The 17,694-nt window shown below is 57.8% G+C and overlaps 2 long non-coding RNA genes across 4 annotated transcripts; one reads left to right on the forward strand and one right to left on the reverse strand.

Moving 5' to 3' along the window:
* Positions 1–2,102: 2,102 nt before the first annotated feature.
* Positions 2,103–9,781, reverse strand: LOC140616197 (uncharacterized). 2 transcript variants are annotated; one of them, XR_012016732.1, is made up of 2 exons: positions 9,545–9,781; positions 2,103–2,470 (listed from the first exon to the last, which is right to left on the reverse strand). It is a non-coding gene; the product is annotated as an uncharacterized lncRNA (long non-coding RNA). The 2 variants fall into 2 exon arrangements; XR_012016733.1 differs by having other exon boundaries at positions 2,103–2,473.
* Positions 9,010–14,171, forward strand: LOC140616198 (uncharacterized). Of its 2 annotated transcripts, XR_012016734.1 has the most exons (4): positions 9,010–9,982; positions 10,815–10,883; positions 13,013–13,188; positions 13,862–14,171. It is a non-coding gene; the product is annotated as an uncharacterized lncRNA (long non-coding RNA). The 2 variants fall into 2 exon arrangements; XR_012016735.1 differs by lacking the exon at positions 13,013–13,188.
* Positions 14,172–17,694: the final 3,523 nt, after the last annotated feature.

A 17,694-nucleotide genomic window follows, 5' to 3' on the forward strand; every position in this document is an offset into this window, starting at 1 on the left:
CTCCAGCCCTCCTGTCCTCCGGTTCCCTCTCAGGCTTCCGGGATCCCCTAACAGCCCCCCTGGTTGGACAGGTGCCTGCCTGAGGGCCTCTGCTTGCAGGAGAGATTTGTGCCCTTGTGTGCCCAGCCTGGAACCCGGTGCCAGGCTGGCCTGAAAAGAGCAGGCCTTGCCCCCATCCAGACAGGCCCCCCACAGCTGTGGGTGGAACCCCCAAAATAGAAGAGGTGGGAGCAGCCAGGCCTTCTACCTGCTTCACCACACTGAGCCCTAGAAATCCTAGGAGGGGGTCCCTGGCATTGACACCAATTTACTTGCAGGCAACCGAAGCCCAGAGAAAGAAAGAAAGTTGCCCTGTTCACGCGGCTCCCGAGCCCTGAAGCTGAGCTTGAAGCCGGCCTGCTGTATTCAGCGTCTTGGGGATGCATACACGATGGCCAGGAGATGAAGGGTCGGCTCTGGAGGGGACAGACAGGGTGCCTGGGACCCAAGTGAGGGCAACACAGACAGGGGCCCAGCTCTGAGCTCAGCCTGGGAACTGTGTTGGGGGGCAGGGGGCTGCATCCGGGGCACCAGGCACGTGCCATGGTGGCTCTACCCAGAGACCTCAGGAGGGATCTCAGGGCCTGCAGCCAGGGCCTGGCCTCCCGTCCAGATGTCCCCACCTCCAAGGGCTCTTTCTGGATCTCCCTGTCTGGAGCACCCAGAAAACACAGTTTTCTGTCTGTCGCTCTGGGTACATCTTGTACAGCATTTGTCCCCACCTGACGTTATCTTGTGACTTGGCATTCTCCCAGCCTCTCTTCCTTAGCTCTGTTGGGACCCCAGATTTCCCAGCACCCTGTCCTTGCCCAGCCCGAGTGTCACTGCCTTGACCACAATGCACTTGGGGGTGGAGGCCAGATGGACAGAGTCAAAGCAGGGCGTTGGCAGTGGGGGGTAGGGAGGAAAGAGGGGAGACAGGCTGAGGCCTGTGGGTCTTCAGTTCTGAGACCAAGGCCTCTTGGGTTTACTGTTTGATGGACAGGCCGTGACAGGGAGTCAGCTCCTAGTACAAAATGAGGATAAAGCCAGGGGTGTTTGGGGGATATAGGAAGGTGGACCCCAGAGCCTGGGGAACTTCCTCCCAGGATCAGCAGGGCCCATTGCTGGGGACTGCAAGAAGCAAGGGGGCTGGGGATGGGCAGAGCCCAGAAAAGCCAGTGGGACCTGAAGGGCCTCTTCTTTGCCTCACAGGGTCACTGGGCCGAAGTCCCCTCCCCCAGCACTCCACCATCATTTCAAGTGATTGGAGCTGAAGGGGATCTTTAGCTAATTAAAGCCGAGGCCACTAATTGCCCCTTGTAGGAAAGCACGGCTGCGGCCGGGAGGAGACCAAGGGCCTCAGAGGGCCTCAGGGGGCCAGGCACAGGGCCCCGGCCCCGGGTGGGACCTCCCTCTAGACCGTGTGCTTTGCAGGGGGCACTGTCAGAGACTCCCTGGAGTGGAACTGTGGGATAGAGTGCCAGGACCAGAGTTCCCACTGAACACCTGCATGTCACCGGGACCATCCACGCCCAGCTCTAGCTGTGGGCTGAGGCAGGGGATGGTGAGGGGCCCCCACAGACATTCTATGGATGATAGGTCAGAGGTGAGGTCAGCTGGCAGCAATCCAGGGGCGCCGGCCCCACGCTGGTGTCCCGAGCCGGAAGCCTGCCTGCCAATCTCTGCCATCCTCATCTCTCCTCAGAAGTGCCAGCAGCCACAAGTCTGAGGGTGCTAACCTCACCTGGGGCTGCCCTTAGCCCAGCACCACCCAGCTCCCCTCCAGGCAGGATGTCCCAGGGCCTTCCCTCAGAACTACCACAGAGGGTTATTAGTTTTCTGTGTAACAAATTTCCACAAATGTGGGAACTTAAAACAGCAAATTGGGGCACCCGGGTGGCTCAGTCTGCCAAGCGTCTGCCTTTGGCTCAGGTCATGATCTCAGGGTCCTGGGATAGAGCATCACATCCCGGATCCCAGCTCAGCAGGAAGCTGCTTCTCCCTCTTCCTCTGCCCCTCCTCAGGTCATGCTCACATGCACTCTCTCTGTCTCAAATAAATAAATAAAACCTTATAAAAAATAAAATAAAACAGCAAATTTATGATCTTAGCTTCTGTAGGTCAGAATTCCAGGCTCCACATGGCTGGGTTCTCGGCTCAGGGCTTCATGGCGCTGAAGTCAGGGTGGGTGGGGGCTGGGCTCTCTCCCTGGGGCTCAGGCTTCTCTTCCAAGTTCACTGGTTGGGCCAGAATCCAATTCCTTCAGTATAGAATCAAGGTGTCCATTCTTTGCTGGCTGTCAACCAGGGGCTGCTCTCAGCAACTAGAGGTCACCTGCACCCCTTGCCTGGTGGCCCTTCCAGCCAAAGTCATCAGTGGACAATCTTGTTGGCACTGAATCCTTGTCATGCTTTGAATCTGTCTTCCTCTCATCGACCAGCCAGAGAAACTGCTTTTAAAGGGCCCAAGTAATTACATCTAATAACCTTCCTATCTTAAGTTCAACTAATTCAGAATCTTAATTACAATTACAAAATCCCTTCATAACAGTACCCAGGTTTGTGTTTGATTGAAAAATGGGGAGAGTCTGTGTGTGTATGTACAACAGGGGCCAGGAATCTTAGGCGACATCTTAGAACTCTGCCTACCACAAAGGACACAGGTCAAAGAGCAGAGGCCATGCTAAAAGTACGAGTAGTTGACTTCTGGAAAAGGTTTTGGACTCTAAGTGCTACTTTGTCTCATTTAAATCCTCATAACAATTCTAGGAGTAGATGCCACTATTATCCCCATTTTTCAGAGGCAGAAATTGAGGCCTGAGAGGTTAAGTGACACTCATAAAGTCACACAGCTGGCAAGTGACCAAGCTAGGATTCGAGGGTAACACAAGGTCTGATCCAACCTTTACTGTGTGTTCTTGGGAAAGTGTGTAACTTCTCTGGGTTTCTGTGAAGTGAAAGGTTCCGAGGCCTGTTCCCCACGGACAAGCAAGCCCAGTTCCAAGGCCCACATCGCAGGAGATCAGGGGGCTCTGGCCGGGACCATCCTCAGCTGATGGGCAGGAGGGCTGCCTGAGTGGCACCTATGGCACCCAGTGAGATGGGGTGGGGCTGGGGTCTCTGGTGTCAGCCACCTAATTGCAGCCATCCTGGCTTCTGCAGCCCAATGACATGCTATCCCCTGGTGCTGAGACTTACGGTGGCCAGGGGGCCCCTGACAGCCACAGGAACCCCAAGATTAATGGCCAGGAAATTGCTGCTAACCCCGGGTTGGGCCCCTTAGAGCACAGAACAGGGCTTTCAGACCGTCGTCCAGGGGTGTGTGTGCCGGGGGACACAGCTCGGCTCTCCCAGGGACAGTCCTGGAGGGGGAGGGGACCGCAGAGGTGGCAGTGGCAGCCTGCTCCCCCACCCCATGAGAAAGACTATCAGCCTTGGCGCAGGCCCCCCCAGAATCAGCCTCCCTGCCCTCCCCCCGCCCCCGCCCCCATGCTCCAGCGGCCTCCCTCCGTAATGGGGCTTAATCATAACATGCATTAGCTAGGGCCTGCTGCCTGCAATTACCTCTTCAATCAGCCACCCACCACCGCCGCCCCCAGCCTCAGGCCACCTGTGGACACACCCACCCCACCCTCCCCGCCCCCCCCAAATGCAGAGCTGCAGGCTGTGCAGATGGACCAAGAAGTGACCCCAGGCAGCAGGGGCCCGGGTGGGGGGGCGCCCAGTGGACACGAGCTTCGGCTCAGGGTCACAGGCAATTATTTTAAAAGCCTGTTGAAAACTGTGCAGCTTCCCCAGCGCAGAGGGCTCATCCTGAGGGCTGCACTGCCCTGGGGTGCTAAACGCTTGCGTGCACACACATCGGTCATACAGGCCACACACGCGTACACACATGTGCATGTGCATGCACACAAGGGATGGGCAGGTACCGGGGTACATGTGGACCCCAAAGATATGGGTACTGGCTGTCTCCAAGGTGCAGATACACAGGGAGACCCCACCTGAGTGACCAGCCCTCAGCCATCAGGGGGCTTCCCTGTGTAGCTCTTTGTCCCCTCTGCCCTGTCCCTAGTACAGACCAGCTCATGGCCTTTGGCTCCCCGTCTCCAGACCCGGGGCACAGGGTCCTGAGCTGACTCAGAGGACTTCCTATTCCATCCAGCCTCAGAGCTGGGGTGGGGGCCAGAGAAAAAGGGGAGAAAGACCTGGCGGGGGCAGTGGAGGAGGAGACTGTTGTTGGGCTGTGATTCTCTCTAATTGCTGTTTTGCTGAGAGGTAATTAAAATCCCTTTTTATTTCACACGTCAGAGCCCTCACCAGCCTGTGGAGAGGGCGCAGGGGGAGGCCAGGAGGTGGGGGCCATGGAGGGCCGGGCCGCCTGGCACAGGGAGGGGACAGGGAGGTGGGCCATCTGAGCCCAGCCTGCCAGCCCAGCCTGCCTGCCAAGAGGCCCAGTGGCAGGGGTCCCCAGCCCAGCCCCTCGCCCAGCCGTGAGCACCTGGGGTCTGGTGCTGGCAGGATCTGCGGCAGCCCAGAGGAGCCAACAAAGGCCATAAGAATGAAGACAGTGACCTCTCCGGAGTGCCTCCTCCATGCCAGGCATTTTGCTGAGCCTCCAACTTGCAGGATTGTTGCAAAAATCACTACTACCAAGTAGATAGCATATCATCCCGTGTGCCAGGACAGTGATGAAGCTGAGACTCGAGGAGATTATGAAACAGTGAGTCGTCCCCCACCCCCTCACCCCTGCTTGTCAGTGGTAGAACTGGATTTGAACCGGTCTGATCCCAAATTCAGAAGCACCATGTCAACCTGCCCATGCCAGCCCACATGACCGTCCCTTCCTGCAGAGCCTGCCTTATTCCACAGCTCTGCCTCCACCCTCCTCAGAGCCCTGAGGGAAAGGCCACAACCTTGGGACCCTTGCCCAAGGCCCATGCACCAGTACCGTGCCTGTCACTTTGGACCCCTGGTCCCCTGCTGACAGGGCCCCTGGTGCAGGAGAGCTGGGGTTCACCCTGTCTGTCGGGACCTATGCGCATGCTCCAGGTGCCTGGTCAGACCCCGGCTGGAAAGGAGCAAGGTCCCAGCCTTCCCATGGCTAGCTGAGGAAATGGGCCTCACTGGGTGGGGCAGGTGAAAGGTCAGTGAGCGGCACCTCTCTGCATGCACGCCCCCCCCTTTCTCTCTTCTCTCTGCCGGTTCTTTCCCATCATTTGGGCCTGGACTTGCATCACCCCCTCCTTTCCATCACCCCCATATCCACCCCATCAGCACACGATCCCCACCGTCAGCATCATCAGGTACCTACCACCCTGCCTGAGGTCTGTTGGCAGTGGGGGTGGGATGTTGGGGACTGCAGAGGAAGGACCAGAGGGGCCCTGAACCCCGCTAACAGGTGTCTCAGCTTCTCCAGGGCAGGCATGGAGACCCCTGGATCCATGTAGCTGAGCACAATGGCATACTATATGCAAGTAGATGCAGAAGGGGAGGGTGGGCAGGCAGAGGTGCAGATTAGGGGGGCCTCCTTGGGTCTGCTAGTGAGGCAGTGCTGATCTCTACCGCATGGAGCAGCCAGGCCCGGGTAGGGAAGGGCCTTATTCATCTTGTGTTCCAGTGCATGGTGCTGGCATTAGGAGGGGCTTAACATTTAAGGGATGAAAGAATGAATGAACACATTTTCAGGATTAAAACTGTCTCCGAATAGGACGTGACACCCAGTGAGGTCGCTCCCCATCACTAGAGCAATAGGATTAAAACCTCAGGTTCTGGTGTCATACTAATCTGGATTAAACACCAGAGCCACCATTGCCCAGCTGTGAACAGGTCACTGGGCCTCCTTAAGCCTCAGTTTTCTTATCTGAGAATGGGAACAATGTGTCTGTCTGAGATCCTAAACAAGGAGATCAGGGAAGAGCCGGGGCCCATGACTAGGCCCCCAGTCTGGGGAATGCCTCAGGTGGGCAGCCCCTGTCTAAGCACCCCCAAGAGGGAAGGCGGGGGGCCAGCCAGAAGCCCTGAGCCTCCCTCCCCATCCTCCTCCAGGCACCTGGTGACCTCCACACACCTCATTTCTCTCCACTGAGGAGCAACTGGGCATGGCTGATCCCAAGAAGACCACCTTTCTGGCCAGCTGCCCCAGTGAGGGACACCCCCATGAGGCAGGACAGGCAGGACAGGGATGGGACAGAGGGCAGAGACTTCAGGAGCAAGGCCTCTGGGGTATTTGGGGGGCCACTGGGATACCCGGGAAGGGGGCTCCAGGGAGCACAGTGGAATTTCAGACCAGGGGTAAGTCCTCTCCTGAGCAATGGTGCTCTGAGCCTCACCTTCCTCATCTGTAACATGGGAACAATTACAGGGCCAAACTCTCAGGGCCTTTGTGGGGTTTATATGAAGTGATGGTGTGGAAGCCCCTGGCAGTATGTCTGGCATAGAATAGGGCCCCAGACACACACCCACACCCACACACACCCTGGCAACTGACCGTTCCCTGGGCATCGCTGGTTTCCCAGGGGAGCCCTGGAGCCCCCTCCCTCTGGCCCTCTTGGCACATCTGTGGCAGCAATACACTCCGCTCCCCGCTCCTGTCAATGTTCCCTGCCAGCTAATGGGCCAATTTTTTAGCATTACGGAGATTTGGCCAATTTGGCAGCCCTGACAGAAAGGCGCAGAGTGAACAGTTGCCTGGGGGCGGGGTGGGGTGTGGAAGCAAGGGTGGGGGAGGAGAGCGCCTGGGGAAGGGGAAGGGGCAGCGGGCCCTCCAAGTCCAGGGCCAGGGCGCGGGGCCAGTGGGCAGTTACGTAATTAGCCCCGCTATGGCCCTCCTCCCGCCCTGCACAGGCCCCTGCTAAGCGCTTCGCATATATTTTCTTTTAATCCTCCAATAACCCTATAAGGCCAGTTCTATGATTCGCTCCATCCTTGCAGGTGTGGAACGGGGTTCACAGATGCCCAAGGTCACAGAGCCAGGAAGTGATGGAGCTGAATGTGAGCTGAGGCTGAAAGCCAGGCCTTTTAACCATGACTGAGATTAGTTTTTAGCTAAAGGCTGAGAATTAGGCCAGGACTCCGTCCCCCCACCCCCCAAGTCATCCACCCCCATCAACACACACACACACACACACACACACACACACACACACACACAAAATCTCCAAGAGTCTCAGCCTCTCCATGGAGGCTGCTGAAGATCCCTATGAGGCACACATGGATCCTATGACCTTCCCTTCCTGGCTGAGGATGGATGCCTCAGCCCTGAGGCCCCCAGACCCAGCATCTTTGCAGGGAGAACCCTGAGCTCCACGACTGCCAGGCATGGGCAGGGGTCCCAGCCCTGGGCTCTCCCCTCCTGCCCAGACTGTGGGCTGGGGTCCCCATGCCAGCTGTGGCTTCTGGAGCCCCTCCTGGGGTCAATGCCAGACTCGAAGTGAGCATCAGCTGTGCCCTCCACCACACACTCTGGGCCATTTGGGAGCAAGGAGGCAGATCTGCCAGGGAGGATCAGGAGGGGAGGGGAGTGGAGGGGTAGGGGAGGGGACTGCCTCTGAGCAGGGGGAGGGGCTGCAGGGCTCTGTGCATTAAGCGATCAGAGAGCACCATATTTCATTGCCGGCAATCGCAGCCAAGACATCAACTACTTGGGGAGAGCAGCCTTAAAAGCCTTTTGATTTTATTTCTTCCACTTCATTTTTTTTTTTTTCCTCTTTCCTTGCTGGTGTCCTTGACGAGGCCTCCCTTCCCCCTCTGCTGCCCCTTCCTCACCCCACCCCCACAGGAGGCCCAGGAGTCTGAGGAGGGGCTGAGGCCAGGGGGGGCCTGCAGGGCGTGCATGCGTGGGCACATGTGTGTGCACGCGTGGCTGAGATACTACCGTGGCTCCCTGTGTCCCTGTGTGTGCCCCTGGGCACCACTGTGTGCTCGTCTGGAAGCATGCTCCGAGGCCATACACCTGTGTGTCCAGGTAGGCTCTGTGTGCACTTGTGTGTGCATGCCTGGGTGTGTATGCACACGCGTGGACCTCACTGTGACGCACTCACCAGAAAGCTCCACCAAGGTAAGAGACCCGGGGGGGCGGGGCCCCCGTGGCAAATTCAGAGGGCAAAGGAGAAAGGCCAGGGCGGGGACGGTCGCACCCTTAGGAGTCAGCCTAGCTGGACCAAACCGTGGACCCAGTGGAGACCCCCGCGACCCAGGGCGTCCCCTAGAGGGGTGGCGCATGGAGCTACAGGTGTGCACACCACACGCGCAAGCAAGCACTCACTGCAGAAGCCTGGGAGGGCCGGGTCGCTGCGGGACTCCTGGCTGGGCGCCCATGACGTCAGCTACCGGCCCTGACGTCACCGCCCCGCCCCCCGCCCGCGGGGAGCTCCATCTCCGCCCAATGGCAGGCGGTGGGGAATTGCACATCTGTCTTGTCGGGAATTAGTTAATTGAATCAAGCGTCCAGAGATGCCGCAGCGACCTTGGCTCTGGCCCAGAGGGGGGTTGAGCTGGGGGTGGGGGGTGTGGAGGGGAAAGGCTCAGCCCGGAGGGCGGCGTGGGGGAGGGGGCCTCCTGGCCTGCGGCGGGGAGACCCAGCTCCCAGGGGAATATTGGTGGGGGTCGGCTCAGCCCTGCCCCAGCCCCGCGAAGACAGGGACCGGGACCGGCGGAGCTGGCAGGCTGGGTCGGGCCGGGCCTCGGGGCACAGGCGGGGGGGGGTCGCACCCTCCCCCAGGGCACTCGGGCCGCAGGCTCCCCCCTCCTCGCACCTGCCTCTCGGGCTTGACCCCTCCCTTGGACCCTTGCCTGCCTCCGCCCGTGGGTGCGGAGAACCCCGGCTGACCCCGAGCCAGCGCCCCCCACCCCCCACCCCCGCCTCTGCCCTCCCGAGAGGGTTCGGGTGGGGGGGAGGCACAGCCCCCAGGCACTTTGTCCGCACCGGTTAAGCGGCCCAGGGATTTCCGTTCTGCCCCCTGGCACCCTGTCCCCTGCCTCAGGTGCCCCGGCCTGTCCCGGGTCTCCCAACCCCCTCCTCGGGCACCTCCCTCCTTAGTCACCCCTCCTCTCACACTCGCTCCTTCCGGATCACGATCCCGGAGAAGGAAGGGACAGGTGGCAGGACTCTGGCTCTCAGAGCCGGGGCTCCAGCCCCCTCTTGCCTGCGGAGAGCCGGGACAAGCAAGCCCAGCGCATGGCCTCTCTGAGCCCGGGGTTCCCCAACTGACACCCGCAATAACAAAAGAACCTAGTTCGCTGGGTAAAATGAAGCGGTCCACGTCAAGGGCACAGAACATATCTGATTCCGGAAGCCAGCACATTGTGGTTTTATAAGGGGACAAGCAGAACCATCCCCGGCGTGTGGTTTGTCTTGGAGAGTCCTTGGGGCCCGTGGTGATCTCTAGGGCCAAGGATTCTGGGCGGGGGGGCCAGCCGGGCAAGGCTGGGGTCTCTCATGATGGACCCGGACCCAGGCTTCACCTCCCTCCGCTCGCACCCAGGCCCAACAGTGTCCCCCTGGCCCTCTCACATTATTTCCACACCTTTGCATAACCCTTTGGGTTTCCCGGGTTGTCAGCTCTGTCCCAAACGCTTCGTCCCTGAGCAGTGTCATCTCCATGTCACAGAAGGGAAAGCAGGGGTTCAGAGAGGTTAAGCGACCGGCCAAAGACCTCACAGCTCTGACATCGCATCGCCAAAACGCGAACCTGAGTTCTCTGGCCTCAAATGTCAGCCACTCTCCACTCCTCTGCCTCCCCCTCCGAGGACCACTCAGTTGCTAGGAGACAGCAAGCTGGAGGTTACTATGGGAACCCGGCTGATGTGGAAAGTGGAAGAGAGTTGGTGTCCAGGCTGCTGTGGGAAGGCTCCAGGTGTGCGCCTCAGCCCCTCCCCTGCCCCTCCCACGAAGGCAGCTCCTGGCTGTCAGCTCTGGGGTCTGGGTTCCAGGCAGCAGGTGCTCGTGACAAGGCCTGAGAGAGGTGTGATGATCGGGGGTCACTCTCGACACAGCCCCTGCTCCAGAGCCCTGGGTGGGGGGTGTGGATCTGGCCCCGGAGATGGAACTGAGGGGCAGACAGGCCAGGCCAGGGAGCCCCTCACTCTTGCTTCCCCCACATGGCTACAGTAATACTTGCTCTGCAGACAGCAGTGCGGAGCTGAGCTTGTCCCTGGGAAAGATGAGACACGGAGGGAGGGCAGGACCATATAGGGGAACAGAACCATGCCCAAGGGCTCTAGACCTGGACAAACACCTGTTTTCTCACCTGTCAGAGGGGGATAACATTGGTCCCTCTCCCACAGACGTTGTGTTGAGAAAATTAACAAAAATAAAAAGCACCATGGCTGACAGACTTCACTAGCTGTGTGGCATTGGGCAAGTCACTTCACCTCTCTGAGTCCCTGTAAAATGGGGGTAATAATAGTGCCTACTTCCTAGGGCAGTTGTAAGGATTGCATGAGTGAATCCAGGTAAAGGGCTTTCAAAGGGTCCTTAATAAAGGGCCTTCTCGAGCTAGCTGCTCTATTTTTTATAGTAAATGTTCAACAGCCCCCAGGGGTAGAGGTCACTCTGGACCCAGCTCCTTTTTCTTCCTCTTCCTCACTTGGGAGAAAAGCTCCTACTACCCCTTCCCCTTGGCAGGCACTTTGAGGAGTAGAAGCTGCAACAGGACTCCCTGGGGCCTCAGACCTCCCCTGTGCAAGGTTGAGGGACCTGGAGCCCCAGAGGCTGGGGTGGGAGGGAGTGAGGAGGCAGCACCGGCCGCTAAATTTGTTCATCCTGACTGTCAATCCCTTAATCTGATCCCCGAGGAACAACGCAGAGGCTTCACTCTGGATGACAAACGAGGAGGGGAGAGGCCTGCCCTGCCTGGACTCCGGGTGAGTAATGGCCTTGCATTAAGATATTAGGCCTGGACAAGAAGAAATGTGCTCCTGCTCCCCCTCTGCCCCAACATGGCTGGGAAGAGAGGTGGGGAGAGGAGGAGGCTTCCTGAGAATGGAGCCCTGGGGAGCGTGGGGGGGGGTACAAAAGGACTTGGGAAGGTGGGGGGGAAGGGGGGAGGTGGGAGGAGGGGCACAGGGAGAGAACCAGAGACAGCAGAGACAGGGGAGGGGAAGGGAGGAGTCCAAGAGACAGAGGTTGGGATGTTAGAGAGAGACAGTGATAGAGACAGAGACCCCGACTCACTGAGAGATGGAGGGGGCAGGGGTGTCTGAGAGAGGGAGAGAGGGACAGAGAGACAGGCAAGGACTGCGGGGAGGGTACAGAGAGGTGAGATGCCTGACCTATACAGGGCAAGGATGCCACATGGCTTCAAGACTTTAATGTCTCTGCACTTGATCTGGAGCCTCCTGGGCTGGGAAGGCACTGGGTGGGGAGAGTGGACCTGTCGGAACTGGCTCAGGCCGAGGGGCAGGGCCTCTGGCGCCATGGACAGCACCCTTTCCTGGGCAGCCTGCTTCTTGGGGGACGGGAGACCAGACGCCAGGGTTCCGACTCCAAGCACCAGCACTCCTTGAGGAGCCCCTCACTCAGCAAACCCCACATCCCCCATAGGCTGGGTCCCATGATAGGGCTTGAGAATTGTGGGGACCCCCTGGAGAAGATGGAGCCAGGCCTGAAGCAGAACTCAGAGACAATGTGGCTCAAAGTTGAGGGAGCAAGAGAGAGCACAATGGGACGGAGATGGACCCCAGAGAGACCAGGGGGCAGTCTGTCCCTCTGTCACCATGTTGGCCTCACCCAGCACCCTCAAAGGTATGCCACGTACTGGCTCAGGCAGGAGACCTTGCCTGCCTTTATTCAAATCCTACCTTAGGGACACCTGCGTGGCTCAGTGGTTGAGTGTCTGCCTTCAGCTCAAAGAGTGATCCCGGAGGGCAGCTCAGGTGGCTCAGCAGTTTAGTGCTGCCTTCAGCGCAGGTCGTGATCCTGGAGACCCGGGATCGAGTCCCACGTCGGGCTCCCTGCATGGAGCCTGCTTCTCCCTCTGCCTGTGTCTCTGCCTCTCTCTCTCTCTCTCTCTCTCTCTCATGAATAAATAAAATCTTTAAAAATATATCTTACTCTCCCCTTTCTGTCCTGTGGCCCCCAGCAGGGTGTGTGACCTGACTGTAGCTCACATGGTCCCTGTCTGTAAAGTGGGGTGACTATGGCCCCTACTGCATGAAGCTTCTGTGAGGGATCCCTGAGTCAGAACCTGTAGGATGCCTGGAGTGGAGCCTGGCACATGCTAACAGTTCCTTGAACTCCACAGATTACTGTAAATTATTTTATTTCCCCCAGGCCACAGCCAGGACTGTGTAAGCTAGACAATAGCTAAAGCAAGTTCCCACAGCCCTCTTAATTCCTCACAGGGGTCTCCCCCGCTGTCCATGCCCAGACCTAGGGACTCTGACTCCTCTCGGTAAACCATCAACCTCTCCGTGCCTCAGTTTGTTCATCCGCAAAGTGGGTATATCTATAGGCTTAGTGTTGCTAGTGCATGTAAATAAGCACTTCATAAAGCCCGCAGGGCCTGGTTCTGATGGGCCGGCCCTCTGCTCTGAGGAGCCCCCTGACCCGGTGCGCATATGTGCATGAGCACTGCAGTGTGTGCGCACATGAGTTGGGCAGCAGGGACGATCCAGAAGATGTTCAGACCTCATGATGCTCAGAGGAGATGCTCAGACACAAGGATGAGGTGAGGGGAGCCACCAACCTCAGGCCTAGGAGCCCGTGTGCCCAGGATTAGAGGTAGGAAGCCCAGCCACCCCACCCTCTGCGTTCCCCCCTTCCACCGCCACCTTCACAGCAGCCCTGGCTTCTGGTCCCACTCAGCGTCACGGTCCTGCACTCACACGCCCCACTTGGCTCAGTGCTCTGCCATCACCATTTTGAATTATTTTATTTTATTTTATTATTTTATTTTAATTTTTGGCCATTTTGAATTCTTAATAATTGTTCGACAAGGGGCCCAGCAAATCCTGAGGCCCGTCCTCCACTTTGCGCCTCCGGGATTCCACAGGTGGGCAGAGCTGCTCGGTGCTGTGGCTCGAGGAGGAGGGTGATTCAGAGAACAGGTGCTGCCTTGGAGAAAGAGAAGGGCAAGGCGGAAAGATCATAGGAAGGGCGGAGACGCAGGAGGTTCGCCCCCCCCGCGCCCCAAAGGGCGCCAGGCAGGGCAGCTGTGCCCTTCTATGGGTAGGCCTGAGAGAGGGCAAGGGCGGTGGGGGGAGTGGGGGGGACAGGGCTGGCGCAGCCCATCGGCTGCAGGTCGGCTGGGGACAGCCACAGTCACGGAATCTTCCTTCCTTCGGTTGCCCCAGGATCTCTCCCTGAAGCTGGGGTTTGAATCCCTTGTCCCAGCTGTGCGACCCCTTGGTTTCACTTAGCCCTCCACGCCTCCCTGGGGTGCTGGACCCCGTCCCGGGCTTCTGGGTCCTTCAAGGCCTGCGTGTCCCTCGGAGCGCCACCAGGAGGCGCCCCGCACCTGCTGGGCCCTGGGGAGCCTGGGGCGCGGCCGGGTCGGTCGGGGGGAGGGGCTGCCTCGGGGGCGGGGGTGCGGGGAGCGCGCCGCAGCCTGGAGCCTGGAGCCCGCGGGCAGCCCCGGAGCAGGGCGTCCTCGCGAAGCCGCGCTCCCTTTCTCCCTCCTGGACCCCCATCGGCTGGGGGGTGGGGGGTGGGGGGTGGGGGTCCCTCCAGACACTCCCGGGCGCCGGGTCCCCTGATAGGGTCACTCCTCCAGCGCCCCACCCCCCCAGCGCCCCCGTGGAGTCCCGGCCCCTCTGTGAGCACCGGGCCCAGAGTCCCGCCGGTATGGGCCACACGTGCGGAGCCTCAGGTGCCTCCCTGACGCTTGGTTGTATTTGTTCAGAATAGGCCAGCGCTCTCGAACCTTCTCAGTCGCCCCGGCGCGGGCTTGAGCACCGAGTCCTCCAGGAAGAAGCCAAGGCCCTCAAACATTACTTAAACAATATATGCAGCGGAGCATACGTTCAAATGCTTCAAAAATCAAAGCAATGCAAAATACAAAGCCTCCCTGCCTCGGTGTCCCCATGCACGGCTTCCCTCCCACATGACCCCTGATGGCTACTCTTGCAATTCCTTGTGTAGCCTTCTGAGGAAGATAAGAATCTGTGTTCTGTTTTTCCTCCTTTCTTACATAAAAGGGAGCGTACACTGTACACTGTTGTGTGTTTTGTTTTCACTAAATCTATCTTGACATTCTCTCCATAACAATAGATGCCCTGGTCCTTTTATACAGCTGCATAATATTCCACTGTGTGGTTGTTCAGTTTATTTAATGCTGTCCTTTTTTGATGAATACTTGGGTTGTTATTTTTTTGCTCTTAACAACAACGATGCAGTGAACACCTGTGTAATCTATTCCTGCATAAATGTACTTTTGCACATATCTGTGGGGTAAAATGCCCTAAGCAAAGAGCTCATTATGGAATAAGAGTGTTTGTGATTCAGGTAGGGGTTTGAGCAGGTACTTCTCCCCAACCCATGACAAGACTATTTCCCAGCTACGACCCAGCAATTGCACTGTTGGGGATTTACCCTAAAGATGCAGATGCAATGAAACGCCGGGACACCTGCACCCCGATATTTCTAGCAGCAATGTCCACAATAGCCAAACTGTGGAAGGAGCCTCGGTGTCCATCGAAAGATGAATGGATAAAGAAGATGTGGTCTATGTAGACAATGGAATATTCCTCAGCCATTAGAAACGACAAATACCCACCATTTGCTTCAACGTGGATGGAACTGGAGGGTATTATGCTGAGTGAAGTAAGTCAATCGGAGAAGGACAAACATTATATGGTCTCATTCATTTGGGGAATATAAATAATAGTGAAAGGGAATAGAAGGGAAGGGAGAAGAAATGTGTGGGAAATATCAGAAAGGGAGACAGAACGTAAAGACTCCTAACTCTGGGAAACGAACTAGGGGTGGTGGAAGGGGAGGAGGGCGGGGGGGGGGTGAATGGGTGATGGGCACTGAGGGGGACACTTGACAGGATGAGCACTGGGTGTTATGTATGTTGGCAAATTGAACACCAATTAAAAAATAAATTTATTATTAATAAAAAAAGACTATTTCCCAGCAACCTCACTGACAGAGGATACTGTCAAAGTTTTGCATTTCTGCCCAAAATTCTCTTGTGTTCAGTGCCCCCCAGAAACCTACCTTGACTTCTATATTGTAACCTCCAGCACTTAGGCTTTTTTTTTTTCCTTCACAGCACCTTGTGCATTTGAAATGACTTCCATTTTGTGTCATTATGATTATGATTTTCTTTTTTTTTCAAGATTTTATTTATTTATTTGAAAGAGAGCACAAGTGAGGTGGGAGGGCAGGGGGAGAGAGAAGCAGTCTCCCTGCTGAGCAGGGAGCGAGCCTGGTGTGGGACTCGATCCCAGGACCGTGGGATCATGACCTGAGCCGAAGGCAGATGCTTTAGCTAAGCCACCCAGGTGCCCCCATGATGACGATTTTCAATGTTTGCCTATAAGCTCCATGCAGGCAGAGACTATACCCCAGTCCCCAGCACAACACGAACATGGACACTTCAGAGATGCTGACTACCCCTTTGTTGGTTGGGATGGCCCCCTGAGAGCACCTCAGCCACGTAGGGGCTTTGCCTGCGGCCTCAGCTATGCCTCTCAACCACCTTTGAGAGAGGCACAGGTACTAGCTCCACTGAGCAAACCGGGAGACTGAGGCCCAGACCGGGAGTGATTTGCTTAAGAACTCACAGCTGTCCAGTAGGGAAGTCCCTTCTCCTCAGCCCTTGTCCCTCCTCCTGAGACCCTAGCCTTTTTCCCCACTCTGGTCCGTGGGGACCCCCAATTGCCAGGAACAGTCAGACCCAGGTCAGGGTAGCTCCAAGCTGGGATCAGCCCCCTCCACATTTCACCTGTGATGATGGAGAGCCACGCTGGGGCTTGGCCTGAGCCCCTGGTGGCCCCATCCTCCTGCAGGCTCAGACCCCCTGTTTGGTGGCAGTGGCAGGGCGACCGTCACCCCCGTGACTGCAGAGCCACTAGAGCCCCTTCCCTGAGGCCCCACGGCAGCTCTGGCTTTGTGCCCGACTGTCACTCTGTTCCCCAGCGGCTCTTTGCAGCGGCTGCCTGCCTCCCTGCCTCCCATTAATCATGTGTGCAGGATTTATTTTCTCCAGCAATTTATTTCAGCAAATGCAATCTGGGTGTGCCCGCAGGTGGGCAGGATGCTCTGCTGCCACCAGAGTCATAGAGCCCTGGCTTTATTGTCAGGCTGGCAGGCATGATTCACCAACACCCCCATGTCAGACAGCAGGCCTGGCTGAGCCCTGGGTGGGGGTGGGGGGGATGAGGGCCCCCATATCAACATGACCTCCAGGTCCCAAGCAGCCTGGAAGATTCAGCTTGCCCCATTTTCTGTACTGAGGTTTTGCTGCTCCTACCCAGGCTAGGGGCTAAAGGGGGGCAGGAGATAAGCCCCCAATATCCTCACCCTGAAACAAGCATTCAGAAGCCTTTTCTTAGAACCCAGGTGGTAGCTCTTTTCAGCTTCCTGTTCTGGGGAAGGAAGGAGCCCTCCCTCCTTAACCCCCTCCTCCCTGGCACTGCTGCGCAACCTGGCCCCAGTTCCTAGGGCAATCACAGAGGGAAAAGACCAACTGACACCAACCCCGCCACCCCTGTCACCACGACTGGAGCGCTGCCCCCCCCCCCCCAGGGTTCCCTTTGGTCACTCCTGGCCTCTTTCTGTAGGCTGTCGGCAGACACGGGAGTCTGGGGTTGAGAACCCCCGAGGCCAGGACAAGTGCAGGGGGCTGCTTGGTCATGATTTCAAGGGGTTAAGTTACTGCTCCTCGTTGTCTGGCCACTTATAGGCCTTGGAAGCAAAAAGGAAGGGACCGTGGACAGCAGAGGTAGGGGCCATCCTCCTGGCCCTGGTCTTCACCAAGCCCTTTACAGTCCCCATGGATGCCTCTCACCTCTGTGGCATCCTCAGGGGCACAGCTCCTAGCACCAGGGTCCCTGAATCCTCCCCTCCGTATCCTGGAGGCTCAGCCTGCACCCCTGTTTGCCCCACCTGGTCTGGCTGCCTCTAATGCTGCAGATAATTCCTGCTGTCGCAAAGCCATTACCCTGCAAATGGGCCACGCTTTAGAGTGTGTGTGTGTGTGTGTGTGTGTGTATGTGTGTGCAGGAGAGGGGGCGGCTGCAGCAGGCGAAGAGCTGTGTTTATGCCTTACCTCCATAATTGCCTTAGAAGATTTATTGGCTCCACCCTCCGCAGGCCCCTGCCCCCCACTCCCAGCCTCTGGTCCTAGGCTGGCGGCCTCTGCTGGACCCCAGGTGATAGGGCCTGGGGCTCCATGCAGGGGGGCCGGGGTGGAGTGGGGGGACAAGCCATGCCTAGCTGGAGTGTGATTAGGCCTTGCAGAGGGGCCCTGGTGTATGTGCTCTCCCCTTCTACCCCACGCCTGGCAGCAGGACTCAGAAAGGGGAGAGTGGCTGAGGCACCCCTAACGCGACATTCTAGACCTCAGGGGCCCTGGGGAAATAAGATGGGTACTGAAGGACATTGGTGGCAGGCATCTGAAGCCTTGACTTCTCCTCCTCCTTGCTCCAAGTCCTCCTGGCCCCTGGTCTCTCTGCCTGCTGCTTTGCCATTTGTAAGACCTCACCCCAGGTGTCATCTCAGCTGCCC

Source organism: Canis lupus, chromosome 24 (genome assembly GCF_048164855.1).
Source record: "Canis lupus baileyi chromosome 24, mCanLup2.hap1, whole genome shotgun sequence".
Classification (NCBI taxonomy): Eukaryota; Metazoa; Chordata; class Mammalia; order Carnivora; family Canidae; genus Canis; species Canis lupus.